The following is a 15,959-nucleotide window of genomic DNA, read 5'->3' as shown; positions in this document are numbered from 1 at the left end:
CATGATCTTCTTAATTAGTTTAGGCTTTCACAAAAGACTGGAAGGGCAGTGGCCTGGAAGCAACATCTGAAATACCAACTTTTTTGAGACCAGAGACACCAAGGGGGATTGGCAAGAGGAAAGGACAGAGTCGGAGGCTCCAGGCTCAGTCCTTGGAGCTCTTCTCTCTATATCCATTCTCTACGTGAAATTCACCCATATGTTGACGACATTCAAATTCACATCTCCAACCTGGATCTCTCCTTTAAACACCAGACCTACTTGAGACATCCACTTGGATGTATTATAGGCATTCAACATGGCCAAAACCATCTCCTGATGCTCCCTCCTCAACTGCTCCTGCTCCTGCCCCAGTCTCCATTAACAGTAATTCTAGTTTACTGAATCTCAGATGAGTGTTTTGGAGTTATCTTTGACTCCTCTTTTTATTTCACACCCATACTTAATGTATCAGCAATCTGGATGGTCCTGCCTGCAAAGTATATCCAGAATTCTACCACTGCTTGCTCCCCGCTCTGCCTCCGCCCTGGCCTAAGCCACCATCATCTCTTGCTTGGTTTATTGCAATAGCCCCCTAACAGGTCTTCCTACTTCTTCCCTACCTGCAGTGCATTCTCAAAATGGCAGATAGAGAGGTCCTGTTAAAATGAAAGCCAGATCATGTCATTCCTCTGCTTAACACCCATCAATGAATCCTATCTCTGATAGCGGAAAAGCCCAAGTCTTCACTATGACCTACAAGGGCCTATTGGCAGATTAAAGATAGTCACAAATTATTTGACACTCTTCCCATTGAAAGGTATTTTGGTATCTCCCCTTCCATGACTTCTTTGACCACTGAAATATGGCAGAAGTGGCCAGGTGCAATTGCTCACATCTGTAATCCCAGCACTTTGGGAGGCCAAGGTTAATGGATCACGTAAGGTCAGGAGTTCGAGACAAGCCTAGCCAATGTGGTGAAACCCGATCTCTACTGGAAATACCTCAGAAGTGTCACTATGTTTGTTTCTGTGGCCAGGCCTTAGAAGACTGGCATCTTCTATTTCCTGTCTCTTGAAACACTTGCTCTTGGAACCTTGAGACACCATGTGAGAAACCCAACACTCATAGAGAGACTATATGGAGAGGCCCTGAGAGATGCAAAAGATTGAAACTGGATCCCTTCCTTTCACTAGATACAAAGACCAACTCGAGATGGACTAAAAGACTTAAATGTAAAACTTAAAACTATCAAAACTCTATAAGAAAACATAGGAAACACCAAACTGGGCATAGGCCCTGGAAAAGATTTCATGAGAAGACACCAAAAACAATTGCAACAACATCAAAAATTGATAAATGGGACCTAATTAAAGAGCTTCTGTACAGCAAAAGAAACTATCAACAGAGTAAACAGATAACATAGAGAATGGGAGAAATATATGCCAACTCTACATCCACAAAGGTATAATATCCAGAATCTATAAGGAACTTAATAAGCAAAAACAACCCCATTAAAAATATTCAAAGGACATGAACAGATACTTCTCAAAAGAAGACATACATATGGAAAAATCATATCACTAATCACTAGAGATATATATATGGAAAAAATGATCAACATCACTAATCACTAGAGAAATGCAAATCAAAAGCATAATAAAATACCATCTCACATCCATCAGAATGGCTACTATTAAAAAACTGCTGGGTACAATGACTCATACCTGTAATACCAGCACTTTGAGGATTGAAGTGGGAGGATTTCTTGAGCCCAGGAGTTCAAGACAAGACTAGGCAAACAGTACCAAAACAGAGATATAGACCAATGGAACAAAACAGAGGCACCGGAGGCAACACAACGTATCTACAACTATACGATCTTGGATAAACCTGACAAAAACAAGCAATGGGGAAAGGATTCCCTATTTAACAAATGGTGTTGGGAAAACTGGCTAGCCATGTGCAGAAAGCAGAAACTGGACCCCTTCCTGACACCTTACACTAAAATTAACTCCAGATGGATTAAAGACTTAAACATAAGACCTGGCACCATAAAAACCCTAGAAGGAAATCTAGGCAAAACTATCCAGGACATAGGAGTAGGCAAGGACTTCCTGAACAAAACACCAAAAGCATTGGCAACAAAAGCCAAAATAGACAAATGACCCCTAATCAAACTCCACAGCTTCTGCACGGCAAAAGAAACAGTCACTAGAGTGAATCGGCAACCAACAGAATGGGAAAAAATGTTTGCAGTTTACCCATCTGACAAAGGGCTGATATCCAGAATTTACAAAGAACTCAAACAGATTTACAGGAAAAAAACAAACAAGCCCATTCAAAAGTGAGCAAAGGATATGAACAGACACTTTACAAAAGAAGACATATATGAGGCCAACAATCATATGAAAAAATGCTCATCGTCACTGGTCATCAGAGAGATGCAAATCAAAACCACATTGAGATACCATCTCACGCCAGTTAGAATGGCGATCATTAAAAAATTTGGAGACAACAGATGCTGGAGAGCATGTGGAGAAAAAGGAACACTTTTACACTGTTGGTGGGAGTGTAAATTAGTTCAACCATTGTGGAAGACAGTGTGGTGATTCCTCAAGGCCTTAGAAATAGAAATTCCATTTGACCCAGCAATCCCATTACTGGGTATATACCCAAAGGACAATAAATCATTCTACTATAAGGACACATGCACATGAATGTTTATTGCAGCACTGTTTACAATAGCAAAGACCTGGAATCAACCCAAATGCCCATTGATGATAGACTGGATTGGGAAAATGTGGCACATATACACCATGGAATATTATGCAGCAATCAGAAATGATGAGTTCGTGTCGTTTGTAGGGACATGGATGAATCTGGAGAACATCATTCTCAGCAAACTGACACAAGAACAGAAAATGAAACACCGCATATTCTCACTCATAGGCAGGTGATGAAAAATGAGAACACATGGACACAGAGAGGGGAGTACTAAACACTGGGGTCTATTGGGGGGAAAAGGGGAGGGCCAGTGGGAGGGGGAGGTGGGGAGGGATAGCCTGGGGAGAAATGCCAAATGTGGGTGAAGGGGTGAAAGCAAACAAAACACACTGCCATGTGTGTACCTATGCAACTGTATTGCATGCTCTGCACATGTACCCCAAAACCTAAAATGCAATAAAAAAAAAAGACTAGGCAACACAGTGAGACCCCATCTCTACAAAAAGTTTTTAAAAACTTAGCTAGGTATGGTGGTGTGTACCTGTGGTCCCAGCTACTTGGGAGGCTGAGGTGGGAGAATCACTTGAACCTGGAAGGCAGAGATTATAGTGAGCTGCAACCATGCCATTGCATTCCAGTCTGGGTTATAGTGAGACCCTGTCTCAAAAAAAAAAAAAAAATCAAAAAATAGCAGATGCTGATAATGTTGTGGAGGAAAGAAAATGTTTATACAATGGTGGGAATGTAAAGTAATTCAGCCGCTATGGAAAGCAGTTTGGAGACTTCTCTAAGAACTGAAAACAGAGCTTCCATTGGACCCAGTAATTCCATTACTGAGCATATACCCCAAAAATACAAGTTGTTCTTCTGTAAAGACACATCCATGCATATGTTCATCGCAGCATCATTCACAATGTCAAAGACATGGATTCAACCTAAATGCCCATCAACAGTGTACTGGGTAAAGAAAATGTGGCACATATACACCATGGAATACTATGCAGCCATAATAAATGGGATCCTGTCCTTTGCAGCAGCATGGATGGAGCTGGAAGCTTTATCCTAAGTGAATTTATACATAAATAGAAAGCTAAATGCCACATGTTCTCACTTATAAGTGGGAGCTGAACACTGAATACACATGGACATGAAGAAGAGACCTATAGACACTTGTTGAGTAAATAATAAAGTGGTTAAGGTATCTTGAGTTCTATGTATGTTACATATATATATCATGTGCCTTATATGTATCATGTTACTTCATTGGTTAAACAACCCTATGAGGTAGATAGTGCTATTACCATTTACATTTTACAGGAGAAGAAACTGGGGCACAGAAAGGCTAACTTCTCTCAAGTCAACAGCTAGATAGTTGCAAAACTGGGATTTGAATCCAGAGTGTCTGGCTCCAGAGCTTATCTTTGTAACACTACACTGCTTCCGAGGCAGGTCTTCTGTAAAACGTATCGGACATAAGCGTCAGGGACTCTCCCTTGGCTGAGCCCCTTCTAAGGTCCTGGAAAGGGCCCTAGTCATGTGGGGGTTGTGTGCTTTTTCTAAAGTTTGCAAGACCAGTATTTTCATCCAAGCTGGTTCAGATTGCTGTCTCTTTCCACTCCAGCTTCCCCTGTTACAATTTTCTTATGCTAGAGGGTATGGAAATGCTACAGCCATTTCTGGGATCAAGCAAAAATTGGGATAACATTTAATTTGGATTTAGTCAGTGATGAGTTTCCTATGGCTGCCATAACAAATTACCAGAAACTCGATGTCTTAAAACAACAGAAATTTCTCTCTCACAGTCCAGAATCACAGTATTGACAGGGTTAGTTCTTTCTGGAAGCTCTGAGGGAAAATCTGTTCCATGCCTCTCTCCTAGATCCTGCTGGCTGGCGGCAACGATTGGTGTTTCTTGGCTTGAAATGAATCACTCCAATCTCTGCTTCTGTCTTCACATCACCTTCTCCTCTGTGGCTCTCAAATCTCCCTCTGCCTTTATAAAGACGCCTGGCAGCCCAGTCACAGTGTGCTTGCCTGTAGTCCCAGCTACCGAAGAGGCTGAGGCAGAAGGACCGCTTGGGCCTGGGAGTTCAAGGCTGTAGTGCACTATGATCACACCTGTGAATAGCCACTGCATTCCTACATTCCAGCCTGGGCTGCATAGTGAGACCCTGTCTCTAAAAACAATTTCTTTTATAAAAAAAAAAAAAAGATTTTTAAAGACAGCTGTCACTAGATTTAGTGCACACTCTAAATCCAGGATGATCATATCTCAAGATAATTAGATCCACAAAAACCTTTTACTAAGTAAGGTCAGATTTGCAGTTTCTACAGGTTAGGACACAAATATATCTTTTTGGGAGGCCACCATTCAACCTATACAGTGAGCTCTAGTTGTATATTCTGCAAATGTTCCTATGTGTAGTTAATTATTGCTTGGCATACTGGCATGAGAGTGTCATCTAGGGATATGACCAGCACCTACTCACTTTGCCACCTGCCCCAGCATCACAAAGCAATGCAGGATAAGAGATTGTGTCACAAAATGGTTATGTCTTACAATGCCCAGCACCAGAAGGGTCTAAGTAAGGAAAGCAAACAAGGTTTGAAATGTGTGGAGCCAGACATTTATCTGTGGAAGGGTCTTTTAATTATTGGGTATGTAAACTTGTATATGGAGAACTCAGTTCTCATACACAAAAATGGAACTTCTTACTTGTCAGGAATATATTTGGTTATATCGTGAAGTCATACAGCTCATATTTGGAAGAAACTTGGTAGTGGTTTCCCAAACTAGATAACAATTTTAAACATTTATGTAACATTATCAATGAGTTTCTGAACCCAAAACATACTATGTAAAGCTATGAATAATAATTTTTAGAAAATGAAATTTGATCACCCATGCTAGAGGAAAGACTGAATTATATTTCTATTCTAAGATGCTATTACCAAACTGATATCATATGAAGACGTAATCACAGAGTATGAAGCCAAGATGTGGTTTTTAAAAAAAGTATTATAGACCAGGTACAGTGGCTCATGCCTATCATTCCAATACATTAAGAGGCCAAGGCAGGAGTATTGCATGAGCCCAGGATTTGAAGACCAGCCTGAGCAACATAGTGAGACCCTGTCTCTACAAAATTTTAAAAAATTATCCAGGTATGGTGGTACACACCTGTGGTCTTAGCTACTCAGGAGGCTCAGATAAGAGAATTGCATGAGCCCAGAAAGTCAAGGCTGCAGTGATCTGTTATAACACCACTGTACTCCAGGCTGGGCAAAAGTAAGACCCTATTTCAAAAAAAAAAAAAAGCATTATAGAGGGATAGGCTAAATAGTTAACTAATAAAAGAGGGTTTTTTCCCCCTAGATTTTGTGATGTTTGCACAGCTTTATATAATTTATAATTTGTCATTATTTCTTTTCTATTTCTAAATAAATAAATGAAAAGAAATTCATTTATTTAGAATAGGCCCCACCCTGTGTTATTTAAAGGAATTCACAGTTGGAGCCTTCACAGATTACAGTAAAAGCATTATTCTGGGTAAGACTTCATTCCTCCAGGAACTGGTGCTACCCTGCCTGCTTCATGCACCAGTACTTCGGATAAACATTCTCCCAAGTCCAGAATAATTATAGCTTTATCCCCCTTTTTTTAATAGTACAAAGAACTTTTTTGCTTAACCTGTTTGAGGATAAATTGCCTCATCATTCATTTATATTTTAGAATGCATTTCCTACAACAAAAAATGTCCTAGTCCATTCAAGTTGCTAAAACAAAATATCATAAACTGGGGGGCTTATGAACAACAGAAATTTGTTTCTCAAAATTCTGAAGGCTGGGAAGTCCAAGATCAAGGTCCTGGCAGCTTTCTTGTCTGCTGAGGGCCCAATCCCTCATAGTCAGTTGTCTTCTCATCCTAACCTCATTCACCACCCGAAGGACCCACTTTCCAATATCATCATGTTGGGGGTTAGGATTTCAACCAATCAATTTGGGGGCCAGAGGAACATAAATATTCAGTGCATTGCAAGGACTTTCTCCTACCAACCACAATGTAATTAATGATCAAAACAAGAAATTAAATTGAAACATTACGCTAAACAGTCTACACATCTTATTCGAATTTTACCAGCTGTCCCACTAATGTTATTTGTTCAGTTTCTTGAACCAATCCAGGATCCCACATTGTTCTTAGCTCCTATGTCTCTTCATTGGTGATGTCAACCTCGATCATTTGATGAAGATAGTATCTGCTAGCTCCTCCCCTATAGAGTTACACTTTTGCCCTTGGCAAGATGCTAGGAAACTAAGTAAATATCCCATTACTCATAAAATTTTGAATCTGTTAATTTATTTTTATCAAATGGATTCATGGATTCCCGTTTTATTTAATGTGTTATAATCTGTAACTACCTCTATTTCAATGCTTAAATTGTCCCAGATTTGACCAATGGGAGCTCCTTCAAGCTAGTTTCTATGTCTCTTTGACAGAATAGACATTATTCTTTCAGCATTTCTTCATTTTCTGGCACAATAAAGTATTTTACGTTTATCTTGTATTATTCCTTCCTTCAGGCCTAGAACCAACCATTTCTCCAAGGAGCCCTGGCTCCTGTTAGGAAAGAAAGGCGTTTAGAAACTAAGATCTGGATACCAGATATGCTTCCTATGCAGACGCTCTTCCCTCCTCAGGCTTGGACACCCTCCACATCAAGCATCATAATGGTAATAAAATATTGTAAGCTATCCCCCTGATATTAGGACCAAGTCAGGAATGTCACGATCATTACTTCTGTTTGACATTATACTGGGATCTGAACTGAAAAGAAATAAAAGGTATAAGTACAGAAAGGAGAAAATAAAATTGTTATTAAGAGACTACATGGCCAAGCACAGTGGTTCATGACTGTAATCCCGGCACTTTGGGAGGGCGAGGTGGGAGGATCACCTGAGGTCAGGAGTTCAAGACCAGTCTGACCAACATGGTGAAGCCCCATCTCTCCTAAAAATATAAAAATGAGCTGGGTGTGGTGGCAGGTGCCTGTAATCCCAACTACTCAGGAGGCTGAAGCAGAAGAATCACTTGAACCTGGGAGGTGGAGGTTGCAGTGAACTGAGATTATGCCAGAGCTCTTCAGTCTGGGTAACAGGGTGAGGTTGTCTCAAAAAAAAAAAAGAGAAAGACTATATGACTGTGCATGAAGAAAGTAAAAAGTACTGGACAGAATGAACAAATACGTTTAGCAAGGCCAGTCAATACAAGGGTCAGTATTTTAATGATTAATTGTATTCTACATATGAGCAATAACAATTGGAATTGAAATTTTTTAATTGTATTATTGATACAGCATCAAAAAAATCAAATACCCAGGAATAAATCCAGTGAAAGAATTCAAGATTCTTCACATGAAACTAGCAAACATTACCGAGACAAATTAAAGAAAATCTGAACAAGTGGGGGGAAAATACATTGATGAATTGTAAAACTCAAGAGTGTTAACTTTCCCCAAATTTATTAATAGATTAAATGCAATCCTAAAAATCTTAGTAGATGTTTCAATGGAAATTAACAGGCTGATTCTAAAATTAATATGGGGCTGGGCGCAGTGGCTCATGCCAGCACTTTGGGAAGTAATCCCAGAACTTTGGGAAGCCAAGGCAGGCGGATCACTTAAGTCCAGGAGTCCGAGACCAGCTTGGCCAACATGATAAAACCCCGTATCTACTAAAAATATAAAAATCAGCCAGGCGTGGTGGTGCATGCCTGTAATCCCAGCTACTAGGGAGGCTGAGGCACGAACTCGGGAGGTGGAGGCTGCAGTGAGCCAAGACAATGCCACTGCAGAAAGGAAAGAAGGAAGGAGGGAACAAGGGAAGGAGGGAAGGAGGGAAGGAGGGAAGGAGGGAAGGAGAGAGGGAGGGAAGGAGGGAGGGAAGGAGGGAGGGAGGGAAGAAGGAAGAAAGAAAAGAAAAGAAAAACAAATTATGTGGAAATAAGCTGGAAGCCTTATTTACTAGATATCAAGGCTTATTATAAATCTATTATAATTAAAACAATGTGATATTGGTGCAAGTATAGACAAATAAAGCAGACGAGAGAGTCTATGAACAGATCTCCAAACCTATAGGCACTTGATTTATGGTAAAAGTATGTTCCAATGATCCCATTTCCTGGGGTCATTGGAACATACTTTTACCATAAAAGAAAAAATATATATATATATATTTTCTTTTTCAATAAACAGTGCTGGAGTGGTGCACGGTGCAGGTGCGGTGCTCACACCTGTAATCCCAGCACTTTGGGAGGCTGAGGCAGGCAGATCACCTGAGGCCAGGAGTTTGAGACCAGCCTGGCCAACACGGTGAAACCCTGACTATACTAAAAATATAATACTAGCCAGGCTTAGTGGCAGGTGCCTGTAATCCCAGCTACTCAGGAGAATGGCTTGAACCCAGTAGGAGGAGATTGCAGTGAGCTGAGATTGCACCGTTGCACTCCAGCCGAGGCAACAAAAGCGAAACTCAATCTCAAAAAAAACAAAAAATAATAGTGCTAGAGTAATGGTACATTGTCATCTCCAGCTCATTCCATACATAAAAATCGATTCTATATGGATCATAGACCTAATAAAGCTTCTCAAGGATACCACAGGAAAGCATTTTCATGACCTTGGGTAGGTAAAAATTTCTTAAGCAGATCATAAATCACTAACCACCTCAAAAACAATTGATAAAGTAGGCCGGATGCTGTGGCTCACGCCTATAATCCCAACACTTTGGGAGGCTTAAGTGGGTGGATCACCTGAGATTAGGAGTTCAAGACCAGCCTGGCCAACAAGGTGAAACCCCATCTCTACTAAAAATACAAACATCAGCCGGGCGTGGTGGCGGTGCCTGTAACCCCAGGTACTCGGGAGGCTGAGGCAGAAGAATCACTTGAACCTAGGAGGCAGAGGTTGCAGCAAGCTGAGATCATGTCACTGTACTCCGGTCTAGGCGACAAGAGCAAAACTGTCTGAAAACAAAAAAAGAAACCAAACAAAAAAAATTGATAAGCCAGACTACATTAAAATGATGAACTGTTTACCAAAAACCACAATTTAGAGGGTAAAAAGGAAACCCAAATAGTGGGAGAAGAAATATTATATACAGGCCAGGCTCGGTGACTCATGCCTGTAATCTTAGCATTTTAGGTGGCCTAGGTGGGCAGATCACTTGAGGTCAGGAGCTCAAGAGCTCAACCTGGCCAACATGGTGAAGCCCCATCTCTACTAAAAATACATAAATAAGCTGGGTATGGTGGTGCATACCAGTAAGCCCAGCAACTTGGGAGGCTGAAGCAGGAGAATTGCTTGAACTTGGGAGGTAGAGGTTGCAGTGAGCAGTGAGCCAAGATCATACCACACACTCTAGCCTGGGTGACAGAGCAAGACTGTCTCAAAAAAAAAAAAAAAAGTATATATATATATAAAGAGTCTTGCTTTTTTTTTTGAGACACCAGTCCTTTAGTGTGTGTGTGTGTGTGTGTGTGTGCGCGCCAGTCCTTTAGTGTGTATATGTATGTGTGTATATATATATACACATATACGTATATATATATATATACACACACATACATATACACACTAAAGCACTGGCTCCAGAATATGAAAAGAATTCCAGAATTATGAAAAGAATAGATCCATTAGAAAAAGACAGATAACTCAATTTTTAAAATGGGTAAAGGGCTTTAACAAATGTATGGTAAATGGAGATGTCTAAATGGCCACTGAGCTTTCAAAAAGGAACTAAACCTCATTAAACATTAAGAGAAATGTAAATTAAATCCATGATGCAATTCCACTACAACTCATCAAAATGGCCAAAATGAAAAAGACAGAAAATATCAAGTGTTGGTGAGCATATGAGCAATCCTATATTCTGCTAGTGAGGGTGGGAATTGATAACAGCCCTGTGGAATAGACTCTTTTGCAGCGTCTATTAAAGCTGAATTTGTGTGTATCCCGTGATCCAGCATTTTCATTCCTAGGTTTATACCCAACAGAAATGCACACACATTCACCATAAGACACATATTAGGACGTGTTTAGCAGGGATATTTGAAATGGTCTCATACTGGAAGTTTCCCTAATGTTAATTTTATTAGTTATCTAATGCCATGTAAAAAAAAATCACTCCAAAACTTAGTGACTTCAAATGCTAAACATTATTATCTGATAGCCTCTAAATCAGCAATTTGGGAGTATCGTAGCTGAAAGGCTCTGGCTCAGGCACCTTCATGAGATTATAAAGGGGCTACAATGAAGGGATTGCAGTCATTTAAAGACCTGGCTGGGGCTGGCATACCCACAGGCAGGCCTCCTCCCGGGGACTATTGGCAGGAGGCCTCAGTTCCTACTGATAGGGGGTCTGGGGACGCAGGGCCTCACCACACAGCCCTCCCCACCGTATTCGGCTGTTCCCTTTGCTTTGATTTTCCCCTTCAGGGATTTCCATTTACTGTGTGCTGGGTCTTACTTTCCTGTAATGGTTAATATTAGGTGTCAATTTGATGAGATTGATGCCTAGATAGCTGGTAAAGTATTGTTTCTGGGTCTGTGAAGGTGTTGCCAGAGGAAACTGACATTTGAGTCAGTGGATTGGGCACCATCCAATCCACTGCCAGACGGCTAGAACAAAGCAGGAGGAAGAAGATGGGAAAAGCTGGCTTGCTGAGTCTTCTGGCTTTCATCTTTCTCCCATGCTGGATGCTTCTGTTCATTCCTCTTGCCCTTGGACAACAGACTCCAGGTTCTTTGGCTTTTAAATTCTTGGACTTACACCAATGGTTTGCTGGGGGCTCTAGGGCCTTTGGCCACAGACTGAAGGCTGTACTGTCAGCTTCCCTGCTTTGAGGGTTTTGGACTCTGACTGAGCCACTACTGGCTTCTTTCCCCCACAGCTTGCAAAGGCCTATCGCCTTTGCCTTCTGATGGTGTGTGCCAATTCTCCCTAATAAACTCCTATTCATATATACATATGTCCTGTTAGTTCTGCCCCTCTGGAGAAACCTAATACATTGTCTATCTTCAATATTTGTAATTTTCTCTCTTTGAATTTTTTCATCGAAAATTTCAATTTTTCATAATTTCCTCCTTTTCATCTTCTATTTCCTTTTTGAAATTACTTTTTCTTTTTTCTTTTTTTTCTGAGAGGTAGTCTCACTCTGTCATTCAAGCTGGAGTGCAAGTGGTGCAACCTCGACTCACTGCAACCTCTGCCTCCTGGGTTCCAGTGATTCTCCTGCCTCAGCCTCCCAAGTAGCTGGGACTACGGCACGCACCACCACATCTAGCTAACTTTTGTATTTTTAGTAGAGACAGGGTTTCACCATGTTGACCAGGATGTTCTTGATCTCTTGACCTTGTGATCTGCCCGCCTTGGACTACAAAAGTGCTGGGATTACAGGCGAGCCACCACACCTGGCCTACTTTTTCTTTCATTTCTAAATTTTTTCTGATTCCTGTCAAATCACATTTCAGAGTTTTTCTAACTAATTTATGGTTATTCCATGTCTTACATTATTCTTAATGTCTTTTATCTTATTTTTAAATAGTTATGGTTGCAAGGTTTTGTTTTGTTTTTCCTTTGAGACTGGGTCTTGCCCTATTGCCCAGGCTGGAGTGCAGGTGTGCCGTCATAACTCACTGAAGCCTTGATCTCTTGGGCTCAAGCAATCCTACCTCAGACTCCCAGGTAGCTAGGACCACAGGGACATGCCACCATGCCTCCTTTTTTCAAATGTTTTACAGAAATGGGATCTTGCTGTGTTGCCCAGGGTGGTCTTGAACTGCTGACCCACCTTGACCACCCACCTTGACCTCCCAACGTGCTGGGATTACAGGCATGAGCCACCATGCCCGGCCAATGTAGGGATTTAGAGTAACACATGATACCACTGCTGCAGCTCTATTCACAGAATCCTAATATTCTAGACAGTCTTGTAAATGGTGGTTGTGTTCATTTGGTGAAATTTCACTGAGCTGTGCCCTTCATGTGTGTGCACTTTGCTCTACAGATATTATAAATTAATAGGAAGTTAACTCCCATGTTAGTCAGGATTCTCCAGAAACACAGAACTGATGGTGTGTGTGTGTGTGTGTGTGTGTGTGTGTGTGTGATATTTAGAGACAGAGATGTATTTTAAGGTATTGGCTCATGTAATTATAGAGGCTGGCAAGTCCACAATCTCCAGAGTAGACCGTCAGCCTAGAGACCCATGAAAGAGCCAGTGTTGGAGTTTGTCTAAAGGCTGTCTCAAAATTAGTCATTATACACCCCAAAAAAAGAACCTTAATTTGTGTTTATAAATGAGACTTAGAGATGCTTAGTAACTTGCTCAAAGTCACTCAGCTAAAAGGTAGTGAACCCAAGAGCAGAACTTGGCTCTCCCTGCGGCCAGAGTTTGTGCTGTTCCCACTATATGAGGGAAAAGATGTTCTAATGGGGTCCAGTCCCATCTTCATGGCAACTTTGCAGGTAGCTTCAAGACACCATCCTCCTCAATGGGTGGCTGCGATGGCTCCAGGTGGGGCCTACTGTTTTTACCCTCCACACAGCAGCTAGAAGTGTTTCAATTTGTCACATGTGCTCTGAGTTTAATAGTCTAGGGCTGCAATGACTGTTCCATGGTGAGGGGATCCAGTTCCGTTTTGTTGCCTTGCCATCCTCAACATATGGCTTCCATCTCCTGGTCTAGGATGGCTCCTCCAGCCCCTGCCTTCATGTCTGCATTAGAGACAGTGAGAGAACAGGAGGAAATGGAAGCCTGCACTTACTTCTCACAGCCCATCGGCCAGAGCAACTGGCCAGGTTGTTTTGGTCACATGGAAAAGCTTAGGCAAAGGAGCCTGGGAAGTGATTTTTAATTGGATAGCCGCATGCTGATCCTAAGCTTAGAGGTTCCAATATGAAAGATATAAAGAGGGGGAATGAATATTGGGAGACAACTGACACTCTACCACAAATGATTTTCTGTTGCTTTTACAAAAATACTTTCTTTTTTTCTGAGACAGTTTCACTCTTGTGGCCCAGGATGGAGTGTAATGGTAAGATCTCAGCTCACTACAACCTCTGCCTCCGGGGTTCAAGCGATTCTCCTGCTGCAGCCTCCCAAAGTAGCTGGAATTACAGGTGCCTGCCACCATACCAAGCTAATTTTTTTGTATTTCAAGTTGAGATGGGGTTTCACCATGTTGGCCACACTGGTCTTGAACTCTTGACCTCAGGTGATCCAGCTGCTTTGGCCTCCCAAAGTGCTGGGATTACAGGTGTGGGCCACCGCGCTCAGCACAAAAATACTTTCTATCTCCTCTATGGCTTTGCCTTGCCTGGCCCCTGCTTGCTGCGCCAGCCTCCCCTCCTAGCACACTCCCCCCACTATCTGCCCTCCAACCACATGGCAACCTTTCAGTTCCTTGAGGGCTCCATGCTTCCTCCCACCCCAGGACCTTTACATGAAACATTCCTTCTGCCTGGAATGCTATTCTCCTGTATCACCTAGTTAACTCCTACTCATTCTTCAGGTGTCAGCTCAGCTGTCATTTTCTCAGGCAGGGCTTCTCTGATTCCATTCTAATGTAAGTACTTCTTTTAGCCACTCTGATCTGCCACGAATCTTTCCTCTATAACATTCAGTTATAATTGTACACTTATTTAATAATAATTTAATAATTATCTTTCTCTAGACAGTAAGTCAATAAAGTAGGATCATCTCGGTTTTGCTCACTGCTGTATCCCTAGCACCTAGCAGAGTGAAGGGGACAAATATTTTTTTTTTTTTGAATGAATGGACAGACTCCTTAAAATTGTCTGAATGATACTGACAGGAAAATTTCATCTATGTGGACAAGGTCTCAGACCACATGGCTTGACCCAGAGATCTCAGCTTTTTAGTCACTATAGTGAGTCTGGGCTATCTGGGGCCTCCTGTGGACAGAGTGAGTTGTTCAAGTTCCACCTCATAAGGCTTGGTCTAACACTCTTTGCAATGCACTCTTGCTCCCTGCCTGCAAATAGATTCCACCAGGCTTTTAGTTTGTTGCTTTGATGAGGTTGTATTTTTTAAAAAAAGAAGCCAGGCAGGTTGAATCCTGCCAAATTGCATCTCTACACAGAAAACCCCACGGCTGAATGCCTGGCTGCTCTGTGGTTCAGAGCTTGGAATTTCTAGAGAGGAAAACATTGAGATTGCCCACTAGTTAATATGGGGTACACTGGGGAAGAATTTCTGTAAGTCAAAGATTTAACTCCGGCTTCTGCATTATTCTAGGTCCAAATACAAAGTCCTCCCCTGACCTTAGAATTCTGTGTCTGGATGCTTTTGGTTACAAAACCAGAAAACTCCTTCTCAACTGGCTTAAACAGTGAGTTTCTTATCACACATCACAGGAGGCTGGAGGTAGGGCAACCCAGGGCCTTTTAATTGGGCTGTTTGCATACTCCATGGAGGACCTGAATTCTTTCCATCCCTGTTTTCTATGTGTGGTTCTGCCCTTGCTTTTTTCATTTGACAATATATCCTTAAAATCATTTCCAACATGACAGAAAGAGCTGCCCTATTGTTTTCTTTTTATATTGAATAGTCTTCCATTTTAAAGAGATATCATAATTTATTTAACCAATTCCCTCATTGTGAGCACTTGTTTCCAATCCTTTGCTCTTACAGTGATGTGATGAATACTTGCACATGTTATTTTACATGTGACTGAGTGCATCCAAGGATAAATTCCTAGAAGTGAATTTGCTGGGTCATGAGCTATATGCCTTTGTAATTTTGGTAGATGTTGCCAATCTGTCCTCCACAGAGATTGTATCAATCTACTCCCCTCCCCAAATGTGTACAAGAGCACTTCAAGTCTTTATTTATTTATTTATTTATTTTTGAGACAGAGTCTCACTCTGTCACCAGGCTGGAGTGCAGTGATGTAATCTCAGCTCACTACAACCTCCGCCTCCCAGGTTCAAGCAATTCTTCTGCCTCAGCCTCCCAAGTAGCTGGGACTACAGGCATGCACCACCACACCCAGCTAATTTTTTGTATTTTTAGTAGAGATGAGGTTTCACCATGTTAGCCAGGATGGTCTTGATCTCTTGACCTCGTGATCTGCCCACCTCGGCCTCCCAAAGTGCTGGGATTAGAGGCATGAGCCGCTGTGCTTGGCCAAGTCTTTTTGACACCTTAACTTAAACATAGACTAGAAAA

At 41.6% G+C, this 15,959-nt stretch overlaps 1 long non-coding RNA gene across 1 annotated transcript; it reads left to right on the top strand.

Moving 5' to 3' along the window:
* Positions 1–3,039: 3,039 nt before the first annotated feature.
* LOC118154673 (uncharacterized) lies at positions 3,040–15,653 on the top strand. The gene is made up of 3 exons (XR_008482285.2): positions 3,040–5,364; positions 7,292–7,441; positions 13,771–15,653. It is a non-coding gene; the product is annotated as an uncharacterized LOC118154673 (long non-coding RNA).
* Positions 15,654–15,959: the final 306 nt, after the last annotated feature.

Source organism: Callithrix jacchus, chromosome 6 (assembly GCF_049354715.1).
Source record: "Callithrix jacchus isolate 240 chromosome 6, calJac240_pri, whole genome shotgun sequence".
Classification (NCBI taxonomy): domain Eukaryota; kingdom Metazoa; phylum Chordata; class Mammalia; order Primates; family Cebidae; genus Callithrix; species Callithrix jacchus.
The sequence above is the reverse complement of the archived record's forward strand: the minus strand, read 5'-3'. Positions and strand labels throughout refer to the sequence as shown.